This window comes from Eleutherodactylus coqui, chromosome 8 (assembly GCF_035609145.1).
Source record: "Eleutherodactylus coqui strain aEleCoq1 chromosome 8, aEleCoq1.hap1, whole genome shotgun sequence".
Taxonomy (NCBI): domain Eukaryota; kingdom Metazoa; phylum Chordata; class Amphibia; order Anura; family Eleutherodactylidae; genus Eleutherodactylus; species Eleutherodactylus coqui.
The window spans coordinates 24,211,819-24,227,821 of NC_089844.1; the positions used below are offsets into that span (position 1 = coordinate 24,211,819).

The 16,003-nt window shown below is 48.7% G+C and overlaps 1 protein-coding gene across 5 annotated transcripts in view; it reads left to right on the forward strand.

The window, feature by feature from the left end:
• Positions 1–16,003, forward strand: part of SEMA5B (semaphorin 5B) — a 245,894-nt gene that overhangs the window by 73,925 nt on the left and 155,966 nt on the right. The gene's annotated exons all lie outside the window — the stretch shown is intronic.

Below are 16,003 nucleotides of genomic sequence, written 5' to 3' on the forward strand. Positions count from 1 at the left end.
TTCTCCACATCTGGAGATTAGAGCAGGAGCCTCGCTGTCAGTAGTCTTAAAAAAAAAAAAAAAAAAAAAAGTATGTGCAATTTAAAAGCCTCTTAGTGAGGTCCATAAAAAGGCGTATTGGCTGTCACTAAGGGGTTAAGACCAGCCGGTCTCAGTAAATCCACCCTTGGTGTACTACAAAGTAGCAGAACCTGCAGGTCGCCTTATTGTGTAATTTGGGTTTTGGGCTTGGGGTTTTAAGCACTGCAGTTTGGCGGCAGCGTTCTGTCTCCGCGGCGTGCTCCCACCTCTCACATGACCCCTTCCCCATTTATCGATTGTTTGTTATTGTTCTCTCTTTAATTGCCTTTGAATATATGATAATTGGCGCAAATGGATGAGAAAAACTCCTGGCGCCGCTTCAAAGCTACAGTTGAAAAATTCCACAACTGCCCGTCTCGTCTATAGCGTAGCTCATCGTACTGAGGTCCGCAGCGCTGCCAACGTCTCAGCTGTGAAGGCACATATGCCGTAAATGTCAGGCGACTGCGAGGTTCTGGGCGCCGGATGACATTCATGTGTTCCAAATAGAGCTGAATGTATTAGGTCACCATCCGGATGTAAAGGGGGCGAACCAGCCATATGTGATCTGAGTCCGGCATTTTAGATGACCTTCTTAGGGCTTCTTCACACGGGCGTATGCCATTTCGGTCAATGAAAAAACGGACCTATTATTCTGCGTGTTCCTGTCGCAAAAAGTGTAACAATGAAGCGCACTCCCCTGTAACTCCGTGTTTGCTGCTTTCTTCATGCTCCCATTGAATTTCATGGGCGACTTTGGTCTGTTAGCGCATGCTGCAGTTTTAGGAGCCCTTAGAGTGTATTTTCGCGAGTCCTGTTTGACGTTTTGCTGCGCTTTTTCCGAAAATCCGGTATCTTGTTGCGATTCCAAAAATTGCTGCAAAAAAACGTACAGAAATAAGTTTGTCCTGTTACTTAAAAGAGAGCCCTGCAGCGAATGGCCTCTTTGTACTTCTCCGTCCTGTCTGCCATGTTTTCTTCCTCTCTAATCTCTTGATTCTTCCTTTTTTCCGTACATGAGTGATTGTCTATCGCATCGTGCCGGCGTTCAGCCCAACCGCCGACTCCTGTCACATTCTTCTTTTTAATTGCCAATAGCAGGTGCGCTGCGGCCGGATAAATCCTCTTATGTCTGACTACAAACGGAACAGCGGATGGTCAGCTTCTTCGTTTGTCGGACACGCCGATTCCAAGTTAGTACGCATTGGACATGGAATCCTAGGAGGATTATTAACCCTTCAAGTTACAATGTGAGAGATTCATAGACGACGTACTTTTACGGACTCGTCGCTGGTCACTACTGAAGAGAAACGTCTAACTACGATCACACGGAGTAGAGTATATACCAATTCTGCCCTAGAATAGTACAAACTGGAGCATACCACTGCTGCCACCTACAGGGCACCTGTGGCTTTACATTCTTACAGGCGCTATAGTATCCAGCAGTATTAGCTATGGTGTGTCAGGCCAGGAGCAGCAGATTGTCAAATATTTTGCATTATCGAACTGTGAAACTGTCCTCGAAAAGTGACAGAGCCCAAAGTGTAGTGCGACCACTGAATCTGCTGCCACCACATTGCACTTTCTGTTTAGTCTTCAACTACCGGAAATTAAACGTTTCTGGATTATTAAATGTCAGATCCTCAGACTTTTTGGATTTATCGCGTGATAATTAAGAGCTTTTCAGCATTATCTGCCAGATTAGCAGATTTTCTGGAGTGCTGTGGACCGGGTTGAGCTTTTCTCGATTGTTTTGTGCCTAATCAGCAGACTTTCTGGATTATCAGATGCCAGGTAGGAGTTCTGCTTTATGTAATAGTTGTGTGATGATTACTATGTTAACACTGGATTTCTCCTTCCTGCGGATTAGCGTTTGATCCCAGCGGGTGTTAAGCGCAGCGGTCTTGACTGATCATAGGGGGTCGCTCGCTCACCTACAGTATGGCGGTGTCCTCCGAGCGCCGTGTGAAGACACTTGGGACGTGTGTCGCATAGAGTAATGACGGCCTCTGTATCGGAGACGACTTCACAGCTGGAAAGTGGCTTTAAGGTTTCAATTACGCGGCGCAGCGCGGCAGAACCTCGCCACTGACCCGGGGCTGATGGATTTGCAGCGAGGTTATCTGTCACTAGCTGGGGATTAATGTCGTTTGCTGTAAGACACGCTCGGCTATTAGTCAGCCGGCAGCCGCCTCACCTGTCCGGGCTCCTATCGGCTCCGGGGGACACATCTGTCTGCTGAGATCTCTATCTATCTCTGAGGACGCGGCGGGACGACTGCGCACGGCTAATCTGCTGCTGCTTGTAGGCATCACCTTGTGTTACCGAGACGCTCGCCGCCTTATCAGATCACGGATCAGAAATCATCTAAATAAATCGTTACTTTGCGGCGTTTGGTAACCGTGATTTACGCTTCCAATTGTTTATTTGCAGTTTACTTTATTTTTAGCGTTTTGCAGGAAATTAAAACAGAACGATAATTCTCGCTGTGATCGTCGTATTCCTGGCTAATTGTTTTTTTTCCTAATTAGTTAATTTTATTGGATTTGTTTTCTACACCTGTGTTACCTAGGGCGGAGTCTAGTAGTCATGTGACACCTGTATGGTGAAATCGCAGAGTACAGTCTGAAAATAGTTGTTTTATAGATAAGTCGCTACATTGTAGAAATCGGATTGTAACGGTGACGTCAGGGGGCGCACAGGACTGGTGCTACACGATCCTACCAAAAGTAATGGGACACCTGCGCCAGAATGAAAAATACCATTTCCATGTGTTAATACTTTGTGGGGCTCCTTTGGCCCTAATGACAACAGATAATCTCCATGGTGTACTTTCTACTAATGTCTGATACATTTCAGCTGGTATTTCCCTCCATTCATCATGCAAATGTGTGGCGAGTTCTCTCAGAGAAGATGCATTGGTTCATCTACAGTGGTGCAAGGAGCGTCGTCATTGGACAGATGAGCAATGGAAGAAAGTTCTATGGAGTGACGACTCGCGCTGCTCCATCTTCAGATCAGATGGAGGTACCTGGGTGTGGAGGAGCCCAGGGAACACCTTTCACCTGAGTGTACTGTGCCAACAGTTCTGTATGGCGGAGGTTCTGTTATGGTCTGGGGATGTGTTACGTGGCATGGTCTTAGTCCGTTGGTTGTAGTGGCAAGAACCATGAAAACAGAGGGGACCCTGACATTCTATACTATAATTTGCTTCTAGGAATGGTCGGCCATACTTCCAACAAGACAACGCGCCTCGTCACACATCCAACATGGTTTTACTTTGGCTTGAGGATATGGATGTTCCACGATTGGACCGTTTGCACAGAGTCCGACCTGAACCCCACTGAACATCTTTGGGATGAAATGAAATATTGGGCAGGAAATATGAACAGCGCTGCTCATCTTTGAAAGAACTTGCCAGACATTTCAGACATTTGCAGGATGAATGGAGGGAAATGCCAGCTGAAGTGTATTGATGTCATTACGGCCAAAGGAGCCCCACTAAGTATTAACATATGGAGAAAAATAAATTCTACGGGCCCCCTTATTGTCTGTCTGGTGTGCAGGGCTGCCAGAGGTGCACCTAATTTCTTACAAGGCACACATCTCTTAGATCAGCCCTCCGGTTTTGGGACAAATTTTGTCTCAGGGCAGAAGGGTATATCACTGGCAGTTGTTTTTCTCTGCCGCTCCCCCAATGTGGGCCCTGTTTTTGGACATCCAAGATGGCTGCAACAATTCTCCACCTATCTAATGCAGACTGCGCACTGCTCTCCGACTAGTTATCACATGAGCATCTCTGGCCAATCATAGAGCAAGTGTAGTGCATTATGGACCATTTACACAGATGATCATCACTCAAAATTCTTTTGATCGAACGAAATTGAGCGATAATCGGGCCGTGTAAATGCTGAAAATAATCGTTTACTATTTGTTCACTTCTCATTAGCGCTGACTTTCAGCGTAAAAGACATCTCTGGATCGCGGGCTTCTCATTACGTGTAAACGCTCCCCGCTCAGCGCTTCACATAGAATGGGAAACGTTGATTGAGAAGCCTGAGAGCCAGCGGCAAAGTCTGTGTCTAAACGCTCTGACGTCAGCGCTCATACAGAGACTACTCATCCCGTCTAAATGGGACATTAATCATCTTGGGGTGCTTGTAGTTGGCACGATTATCGTTCAAAAGGTGTTCAAACAAGCGAAAGTGAACGGTAATCGATTGGTCTAAAGGTGAGCCGACGGCTGAACGACGAATGAGGATCGTTCGCTTTTTGCTCGCTGTTCATTGTATACAGGCATAAAAACCATTGTTGGCTCGTTCCCTTAGCGCTTGGTCTTTGCGGCGCTCGTTCAGTCCGTCTGCCACTTATACAGCGACTGAACGATTCTCGTTAGGACGAGCCAACGATGCATCTGCCTGTATAAACGGGCTGCATGAGTGCGAACGAGTTAGCGGTGACGTCACTCGCTCGTCCAAGTGAGAATTGGCTCATCTTAAAGGACCCTGGGGATTAGGAAGTCTGGAGAACGCAGTGGTCCTTTTTGGACGGCTGAAACCAGGGCTTGGAACTGGCAAATCGGAGGGATGGCACAGGACGACTGCTGCAGGTAACCCCCCCCCCCCCCCTCCCGATCCTCCGGTCTCGAGGCAGAATATTGTCCTGAAATGTTGCGTTTTATTAAATTAGGTTTTTCGCTTTAGCGCATCGCAGCACACCGTCATGAAATATTTCCCCCTTTTTGTGCTGTAATTTCTAAACCTTTTCAAGATCTCTGCTTGCTGACAGTTAAACCCTTGGGCCACTCACACGTTTTTGGTTACTGCCTTCGACAGTGGATTTTAACGCACCCCGTCATTCTGATGGGTGATGAGGTGCATTAATTGTGGCAAAATAGAGCAGAAAGCGCTCGAAAATCGTGTAGCTAGAAAGTGCTGAATTTGAGGGCACGTCTACGCGGCCCCATTGAGATCAGTGGAAGCGTTAGACTGCGATTTCTGCAGCAGTCAAAGAGCGGTACAAAGCATGTGTGAGAGTGGATCTGAGAAGTTAGAGCTGGTTTTTGTTACAATGTATCCAATCCTCTGTGAGATGAACATTTTGGCCTCCAGATTGGTACATGTTTCCTGCACTGATACATTGTACCAGCTATGAGGACAGGAAGGAGCTTCCTGCTGAAGGTGGTTAGAATCGGTGAGCCTCAGGCACGCTGAAATCTATGGGCCGACATGGCATAATCCGCAGCCTTATGGACTCTGCGCGCCGCTGTACATCTGTATGAGGCCTAATGGAGCTGGGCGCTATGTGATTGGTGAAGGTCCGCACCGGAGGGGAGGAAGGGGCTCATCTACTCCCCGCCTCTGATTGTAGCGTCCTGATTTCGCCTCTTTCGTGCTCCGGGATGATGAATCCCTCCGTTGGGGAGATTCCTCTGACATTTGATATCTTTAATTAGCAGAAAGTAAAGTCAAGGCCTGAAGTTTTAGGGGAGAATGAGCGACGTGCGGAATGATAACGATCTTATTACAGCCGCAGCCCTGACAGCAGAGCGAACGTCTCTGGAAATGAGCGAATAGAAAGATGAGTGGCAGATGGTGAATCTCGAGGCCTTTAGAGGACAGACGCTCAACGGATTATCATCAGGGCCGTAGGAATAACGGAGACCAGACTGCGCTATATTAAAAGTCTGAAATGATCACAAACAACTTATATCGCCCCCCAGCTTCAAACAGGGCTAACCCAAACTGTAACATGCCCCCCCCCCCCCCCCAACCCATCGAGCAATAGATACTTCACCCCATACAGGCTCTGATGACTAACCCAAACTGTAACATGCCCCCAACCTGACAAGCAACTGATACATCACACCAGCTAACGACTCTTGGGACTAACTAAAACCATAACATGCCCCCTACTGGGCGAGTGGTGGATACATTGGCCAAACTACAGCCTGGGAACTTGATTATAAGATCCCCCACACTCCAACCCGATGAATGGCGGATACATCGCACAAGGTACAGACTCTCAGGACTACCCAAAACTGTAACATCCCCCCCCCTTCCCCAACAGTAAGCGATGGATACAGCATATCACCCAAGCTACAGACTGAGAATGAACAGTGCCGCTGACCCTTCCCATGACTGTCACGACGGCCTGTTGGGTCCTGTGCACATGGGCAAATGCAAAAAGATATTCACAGTTCTCTCCATCACTTGAATCATGGGAAATAGCGCCCCCTTACATTGCTGTCCGTTATAAGGGTGCACTTTGTGTCTGTGCTCTGTTCTTTCCCATTAATGACGCGGTTACGTGAGGTAGACGTTCCACAAAAGGATGATTTGTTGGGGTGCAACAATTGAGTCCCCGGAATAGCTGAGTGTGCTCAGCTGCCCCCATTTTCTCAATTCAAAGGGCTCCCAGTAGTTGGATCCTCATAGATCAAACTTTTTTTTGTAGGAAAAGTAACCCTTTTATTGCTGGAGAAATACAGAAAAACACAAGTTCCTACATCAATTTATATTTTATAACGAATTTAGAAAATTTAGAGCCGCTCGCAGTGCACCTGACTGACATTGATCTTACAGTCTGATGAACTGTAACTTTGTGGCCTCCGTCTACAGAATGTGTACATCTTAGTGTGTCCCCAGCACTCAAATGTCACCAGGTTAGTCCACAGCAGATTGGGTGAGTCCCCGAAAAAGTCACATTCGAATCAGTGCTGGCCTTAGGTTAGTTGGCATCCTGAGTGGAAATGTTTTGGCATCTCTCCCCCAGCATAAGAAAAAAAAATGTATTGCACTAATAAGCAGTCTGGCTGTATTCTGCATCTCAGAAAGTGGCAAGATAGCCACGTACCCACAGCTCTGTGAATGAAGGCAGCCACGTACCCACAGCTCTGTGAATGAAGGCGGCCACGTACCCACAGCTCTGTGAATGAAGGCGGCCACGTACCCACAGCTCTGTGAATGAAGGCGGCCACGTACCCACAGCTCTGTGAATGAAGGCGGTCACGTACCCACAGCTCTGTGAATGAAGGCGGCCACGTACCCACAGCTCTGTGAATGAAGGCGGCCCCGGCGCCAAGCTCTGTGAATGAAGGCGGCCCCGGCGCCAAGCTGCTAGCATATAAGAGTACTAACTTCAGTACAAGCTGGTGGCCGGGTAACATGTTGCTAAGGCCAGGCATGATTCCAGTAGAAGTGGAGGAGAGCCTCAGGGGTTGCTGTTCACTTCTGCTGTAATGCAGTATAAAGAGGAGATACTGATGAGGCTCGGATGTCGTTGGCCACAAATGCCTGTAAATGTCCTCCTCTTATAATGGAAAGTTCAGCAAATTTGTAATACTTTGATTTCACTCCTTAATATCTGTGCTTGCTGTCGTAGCATTCAACATGGAGGACAGCCGAGCGCTTAGATTTTGGCTTTGTCCTGAGAACATATTATCGGTGTACTGAGCCGGCTGGATGATGGTACATTACTCGGCGGTAATGGCCGCTTCTTGTCACCGGATGATGATGGCTTCTCTGACCTTTCTTTGGCCGTGAAGGATATAAAGGCTAATTTCACTAGTTTTTGCAGAAAAAAAATCTGGGCATATTGTGCGGAGCGCTGGGCAGCGGCTCGGGGTGACATATGGGGCGTCGCGTGGAAGAAGGATGCGTCTCCTGGGCACAGTGCAGGGATTCATTTGTCTTCTGGAAGTAGCACATTACAGGTTCGATGGAACCTCGGGGAAAGGACAATGGACAAATCCAGCATTAAGAGGCGCGCTTTATAACCCAGGAACAGACGCGGGCGGCTCCGGGGCGCCAAACGATGAACTCTTCTATTTAACCGCTGATTAGCTCTGCAGCCAGCAATGGACCATGGAGGCTTACCGGGATATTAAATGATAAATGAAGTGGAATCTTTGAAAAGTTTTACTTCAATATCTCTGCTTGCTGTCAGTCAATGAAACATTTCTGTTTCTATCCAGAATCTTTAAACCCATGCAGACTAACTCTTGGTGAGGGGTTGTTAAACGTGCGCCCTGTCTAGACTGAGGTAAACACATCAACAGTGCAAATCTCTCTCCTGTCCTGATAGTTTGTTACAATGTATCAGTGCAGGTAACCTGTATCAGTCCACGATGTTTACCTCAGAGGGTTGTGTAGACTATAGAAAACTAACTAACAAACCCTCACCGGTGTAACATGAACCTAATGCAATATCTGTTCTAGGGTTCTCACTTGCCAATGGGCGTTTTTATGGACCCTATAGCTAAGCCGCTGCCCTCCCCTTATGTACGAGCAATTAGTGCCCGTCCTAAGTTAGATGGCACCCTGTGCAGAATTTTTGTTTGGCGCTCCCATCAGAAAAAAAATGATATTGCATTGATATCTGGTCTGACTGTATTCTTTTTGTGCGTAAAGCATATCCACATTAAAACGGCTCAAGTGAATAAATACAGCACCAGCACCAAGCTGATGGAGAAATACAGCACCAGCACCAAGCTGATGGAGAAATACAGCACCAGCACCAAGCTGATGGAGAAATACAGCTCCAGCACCAAGCTGATGGAGAAATACAGCTCCAGCACCAAGCTGATGGAGAAATACAGCTCCAGCACCAAGCTGATGGAGAAATACAGCTCCAGCACCAAGCTGATGGAGAAATACAGCTCCAGCACCAAGCTGATGGAGAAATACAGCACCAGCACCAAGCTGATGGAGAAATACAGCACCAAGCTGATGGAGAAATACCGCACCAGCACCAAGCTGATGGAGAAATACAGCTCCAGCACCAAGCTGATGGAGAAATACAGCACCAGCACCAAGCTGATGGAGAAATACAGCACCAGCACCAAGCTGGTGCAGAAATACAGCACCAGCACCAAGCTGGTGCAGAAATACAGCACCAGCACCAAGCGATTGTGTTGTACAGGCACCAATGGGCTAATGTCGGTGCCTCAGAACAGCAGAGTGGAGGAGCCAGGCGAAGGAAGATTTATGTAGCTCCACAAAACGCTGCTAAACGAAGAAATGTATCATCTGCTGAGGCGGACATAAGGAGGGCGATCGCACCCGGTCTACATCCCCCTCTACAAGCTGGTGGCCTGGCCCCTGTGCGACTGCACGGGTCACATGCAGTTAAGGCCGGTCATGTGAGCAGGATTAGATCAACACAGGTTTTCAGACTGGGTATAAGCAAAAATGGTTCCATATGCTGACAGTAAGCTGAGATCTTGAAAGCTGGAGAAGACTTGGAAGCATTTATTAGGTACAATGATTCTTGATTAGGCCTTATTTACATGGATCCAGGAGAGTGGCGGATCGATCGGGAGGTTCATGAAGACCTTTTCAGGCGGCTTCTTTTTCCGCATGTTTTGACTTATGAAGATGTTTCTACAGATAAAGGCAAATCATCAAAGCCTCGGAGAGGAGCTGTCAGGTGTGGAGGCGCCGGCGCTCCGCTCACAGCGCTTTGTAGCTGGGAAAATTGATGCGTTTGATGGGACGGCGCTGCATTGCATCTGTCCTCCCTGCGCTTCCATGAGGCGTTCACTCCCCAGAGTCGCCGGATGTGTCTTCACTGCCACAAAAAGTTCCTTCAGCCGAGGACGGAACGTTCCAGCATCCTGCTCTTCTGCCGCGGCGCCAGACTCATCCGAGGAGTACAGCATCACTCATCTACCGCAGCGCTGGAGTGGGGCGACGGCTCAGGCTTCAGGGACTTTGTCGCTGTCCATACCACTCGGAGTAGGGCTGCGTTCACATCTGTGCTGGCAGCTCCTTAGCTGTGCTTGCTGTGCCATTTCATCCGGGAAAATGCCAGTGCAGAACGTCAGCCAGGTGGAACCCATTATAGTCAATGGGATCCGGCACTTGCGCTTTTGCCAAAAATACAGCCGAACAGCGAACCCTCAGTGTGTATGAACTGGAGGGTTAAATTGTCTCAAGGTTTCCTGATTAAATCCCATTTCCCTTCATAAAGCTCTAGAGAGAAATCTCAAAATCTTGATCTGATCAGCCACCACTAGAGGGAGCTCTCTATACAGATTTATACAGCACCTTGTATACAGCTTTATATACAGTCAATATAAGGGGGCAGCTCCTTGTATACAGCTTTATATACAGCCACCACTGGGGGGGGGGGGCTCCTTGTATACAGCTTTATATACAGCCACCATAAGGGGGCAGCTCCTTGTATACAGCTTTATATACAGCCACCATAAGGGGGCAGCTCCTTGTATACAGCTTTATATACAGCCACCATAAGGGGGCAGCTCCTTGTATACAGCTTTATATACAGCCGCCACAAGGGGGGAGCTCCTTGTATACAGCTTTATATACAGCCGCCACGAGGGGGGAGCTCCTTGTATACAGCTTTATATACAGCCGCCACAAGGGGGCAGCTCCTTGTATACAGCTTTATATACAGCCGCCACAAGGGGGCAGCTCCTTGTGTAGACAAATAAGACTGGTGCTTCGTGTATAAATATTTATACATCACCACTAGGGGGAGCTCCCTGTATACACACTTTGTACAGGCATGTAAAAGGTCTTCCTGTTGTAGGAGTAATTGATGGTGATGGCCATGAAATTAAAGCATGGTTGATCTAATTGCCACCCGCTTCTAGATTGACCACCCAAGGGTGATGGACAACGGTCGGGGTCTCCGCTGGGCTGAGGCTTCATCTGCTGTGATTTATATAGAGCATAAATAAAATTCTACAAATTACTCTGTCCCCCCCGGGGCATCACACAAAATAGCGTCTGTGCCCCCCTCGCAGCCCCTTCCCTTGTGCCCCCATAATCTGCTGCCAGTATCCCAGGCATTAGCGGTCCGGGCAGTGAGGGAAATTATGCAGAGTGAGTTAATGAAGGCCGCTGGCCCCATTCTTGTGTGTGAATACACATGACACTGAAAATAATGGCCGCGGCTTGTGAGACCTGTCCGCTCTTAACCCTCCGCGGTCGCCTCCGGGCCAGCGAAACGCGTCTCTCACAATGCTCTGCGGAGCGCCCCAGCATCTAGGGGGTTAAGCGATTGTCAGACGTTGGGAATTTGAATTCTTTTTGTCCTGATCCCTGCAGATTATGGAGGCTTCTCCGGGGGTTACACAAGGGACTGGATCCCTCGGGGCCGTGCAGCAGAGCTGGGTGAGCGCGGCGCAGCGTACAGAAGGTAAAAGCTTTGCTGAACTTTGCATCTGGTTGTTTGCAGAAAGGATGCGTTTAATCCCCCGCCGAGCCGCCGCTGCAGTCACCGTAATGTTTGCCCGTCACACATCAGGGGGTGCGAACTTTTTATTTTTTTTTCCATGGGTTCTCTTCTAAAACCCGGACGGGATTAGAGCGCCGAGCGCTGAACCTTAGTGTGTGGAATTTACTTGTTGGATTTCGCTCGTTCTCGGCAGAAGCCGCGGCTGAACTTTCCCTCAGCTTTGAGTTTTGGTTAAATGTCACCCGGTTCTGCAAGGGAAATGTCATTACCTGCAGGATGGGGCTGCGGTGGAAACGGCGCTCTGCGCGCACCGAAAATGGTTCTCCGCTGTCAGGTAGAAGGATGAACAAGTTAAAGGGAAACCGCCTTGGTGTATATCTGAGAGGCCTCCTGTGCCCGCTGGGGGTTATCCTCCCATATAGTTGTCTTATGATGGTTCCGGGGTCTTGGTATAGACTGCGCCAATGGCGGAAGCTTCACGTAGGTGTCTGCTCGCACGGAAGGATGTAGAGGTTTCACATGCACCGTACAGTACCCGTATACCAGTACTGGAGTGTTATAAGAGTGGCTGATATCAGTCACACGTTATATAAATGTCTCTGGAGGATATATCATTACTGGAGTGCTATAAGATGAGCCGCTGATATCACATGTATGATGTAAAGCTCTATGGAAGAGATCAGTGCTGGAGCGTTACACATATATGATGTAAATGTCTCTGGAGGTTATATCAGTACTGGAGCGTTATAAGAGGAGAGGCTGATATCAGTCACATATACAAGGCCCTGGAGATATATGGTATGAAGTGAGGATTATTGGGGGCCGGGAAGATTCTACACTTCCGGTCACTACTGTCAGCCTCTCCCCAGCCTGAAATGGCAGATAACAGGGAGCAATCCCATTCATATGGAGCGCTAAGGAGAAGCGGATTCCAGGTGTAACGTCACGTACAATTGGTCTTCTGCCGTTGGCCGCAGTCGCTCGGCCTGGTATGGGATATTGGGAGTCTCTGCGCCTTCCATCAGATGGCTGTTTCATATTGGCAGATCGGTTTGAAGCGACGCCATGTGTGATCCGTAATCTCAGATTATGCCCCACCCCCACCCCACCGCCGCTGACAAATCTTCAGAGGTTCTGTATTTTCTTTCTCCTAACGTCTTATTGTTTCCGTCCAGCCCGCTCCTTGAGTTCCCTGATCTTGAGGCTCTCCGTACGGCGAGGACTGAGTCGCAGCTTTTTGTGCATCATTTGCTTTAATGTGTTTGCAAAAATGAAAAAGAAATCAAATCTAATAAGAATTTACGGCCTCGCGAGCGCGAGAATAAACCTGGCCGTAAAGTGTTGTAGAAGTTATGGGCTCGTCTCCTGGCGCCTCGGCAATGATTCCGCGGGTGGGGGGGTGGAAGCCATTGTGCGTCCTGTAAGCCGTCCTTAGTTCCACTTTTATCTGGATTCGTATTTACAGCGAAACTCCAAACCAAATTCTCCCCCCCCCCCCCCCCCCAATATACGGTCGCTCTTCTCTCCATGAAGCATTTTCCTGCATGGCTACCAACCGTCCTGGGTTCAGTGGGGCGGTCCCGCGTCCCAGAAGGCGGGAGACGCGTTTTGCAGGGGGAAGTTAGCTTCTCTTGCGCTCTCCCACCTTTCTGGTTACTTCTGGGCAGTGCCGCCATGTGCCATCTGGCTAATGATTGCTGCAACCAATCACTGGACTTCGCTATACCAACGCTGAGGCTGGGGATCGGCAGCAGTGACGCACTACCAGGTAAGCGGGCGACGGGAGCCGCGAGGAAGTGAAAGGTGCGCATAGGCGGTGTATTTTACTGCAAAGAGGGAGGCTTTGAGTGGGGCACTATTAGTGAGGGGGCATTATATGTAAGGGGAGGCATGCGGTGGCATTATAAGTGAGGTGGGACATTATGACTGAAGGGGGGCGTGCGGGGATATTATGACTGAGGGGGGGGCATGCTGGGATATTATGACTGAGGGGGGGGGGCATGTGGGGATATTATGACTGGGGGGGGCATGCGGGGATATTATGACTGAGGGGGGGGCATGCGGGGATATTATGACTGAGGGGGGGTCATGCGGGGATATTATGACTGAGGGGGGGTCATGCGGGGATATTATGACTGAGGGGGGGGCATGCGGGGATATTATGACTGAGGGGGGGGCATGCGGGGATATTATGACTGAGGGGGGGCATGTGGGGATATTATGACTGAGGGGAGGCATGCGGGGATATTATGACTGAGGGGAGGCATGCGGGGATATTATGACTGAGGGGGGGCATGCGGGGATATTATGATTGAGGGGGGGCATGTGGGGATATTATGACTGAGGGGTCGGGCATGCGGGGATATTATGACTGAGGGGGGGGCATGTGGGGATATTATGACTGAGGGGGGGGCATGTGGGGATATTATGACTGAGGGGGGGGCATGCGGGGATATTATGACTGAGGGGGGGGGGCATGCGGGGATATTATGACTGAGGGGGGGCATGCGGGGATATTATGACTGAGGGGGGGGGCATGCGGGGATATTATGACTGAGGGGGGCATATGGAGGGTTTTGGTACTGTGGCGGTTCACGGAGTGGCTTGGGGTAAAAAAGGTCCATCCTAACAACCTCTTGCAGCGCTGTGTATGTAACACAAGAGTTGTCACTCCTCATTATGCAGAGGTTGGGTGGTACATCGGTGTCGGACGCCGTCCTCCTGCATCTACCTGTCGTGACAACTAAGCTGTCGCCGGGGTAGAAAAGATGGCGGCTTGAAATGATGCATCTTGGTAGAAAAAATATAGAGCTGGACCTAAGGATTCATTCATCAGACCTCGGACCTCTCGGAGCGGTGAGCATTTTAAAATGATGTGATCCTAAAAGTAAATATTCCGATTTCAGTAAATCATTATTCTGTATCAGTTTCCTGTACTTTTCAAGAGCTCTGCTTGCTGAGTAGAAACCTTCATTGTTCCACTTTAGATAATGGGATGGATTTATGAAACTGTTGCTCAACCAATCACAGCGCAGCTTGCATATTTTAAGAGCACTATGAGAAATAAAAGCTGTAGATTCCCTTTACCACGGTACAAGTATTGGCCGAATGAGCCCTCGATGGAGCGAATTTAAAAATGAAAACGATGGGCGTTCAGTGTAAACGCGGCCGCCAACAGGGTGACGAATGATAAGTCGCCTGTCGTTACTCTACAGCTTACAAAAAAAAATGGCCGCATTCATTGGTATTTGAACGACTTGCGAACCAATTTCCATGGAGATCCTCCTGCGGGTGCGACATTGCGCCAAACTAACGAACAGTCAGCGCCGTGTAAAAGTAAACCCACGACTGTCGTTCATTCGCTTCCACGACTTTTCTGAGCCCGTCTGAATGATAATTGCTGCGTACGTAAAAGGTACAATAAGCCCCTCCCCTCGCCCCGGGCGACTCGGGGTCAGGAGGCGTTAAAGGGCCCGGATCACATGTGGCCTTGCTTTCACACAGGCTCATGAATTGTTGGCTGAGGATGAATGAGATCAGACGGCGCGCTGCCGCTTCCACTGCCGCCGGCGTTCTCGTCTGGCTTGTAATGAATAACATAATTATCTTTGTTTTACCCTGGGGTTGTTTTCAGCTTTAATGTGGCGGTAATTTTATTGTATTGCCGATAAACGAATGACGCCGCATAAAATTAACATTTTCACAATTAACTGTCAATCAACCCATTTAACTCTGCGATGCCCGCTCTGGCAGGTTCTGTACGCAGGGGCCAAGGCCTCGTGACCGGCCTATTGTGTTCTGCGCCTTTAAATGTGCGTCCGGGTCACCGCGATCCGTTGTTCAGTCCGCTGTCCGTTCTCGGCGTATTATTACGGTAATCTACTACAGATCTGAATAATTCATTTCTGTGCAGCGAATGACCGCCACCGCTCGGCATTTGTGTTCTGCGCAAAAGTAGTTGAAAGCAGATTGAGGTGAAAGATTTATGCTGCGGCGCTGCACGGGGACGCCGCGCTCCGGCATCATACCGCATTTATTTATTGTTATTTACAAAGTGCTTTTCCTGGCATCTTCGGCTCTGCATTATTTAAGAGACGCTCGTTCCCGGGTCACAGGGCGCCGCTGATCGGCGCAAAATGTAAATCGCAACGAACGTGACCCCAAAAATCATAGCATTTCGCGTTGTCCTCTCTGGATTTAACCCTTTATACAGCAGTTGTTTTTTTTTTACCTATTTTCATTTTTTCGCCCCCACCTTCCAAGAGTTTTCACTTTTCAGTCAGTGGAGCTGAGGGGACTTTTTTTTTCAGTTTTTTTTGGGGAGATGGAGTGACTTTTACGTAAACGGCCAGACTAATTCTTCTTATTATTTAGGTTTTTTTATTGGAAATGGGGATTTTTTTTTTTAGTTTTAAATCCAAAACTTAAGTTAACAAAAGTTTGTATTTAAGATTTTTTGGGTTTATTTCTCTTTAAAGGGACTTTCCACGCAATTACTATTCATGATCTATCCTACCACTGCTTGGGACCCCAACTGATCAGCCAAATGGTCGCCCGCTGTCAGCACCGTAATATACAAAGGTTGGAGCGGAAGCAGATGGCGCTGACCCGTGTAGTGGCTGGCACTTGTAATTACAGGTGCAGCTGTCCTTAAAATCAATGAGCGCTACGCCTGCAATTAAAAGTGTCGGCCACTACACGGGTCGGACCCATCTGCTAACGCTACAACCCGTGTATG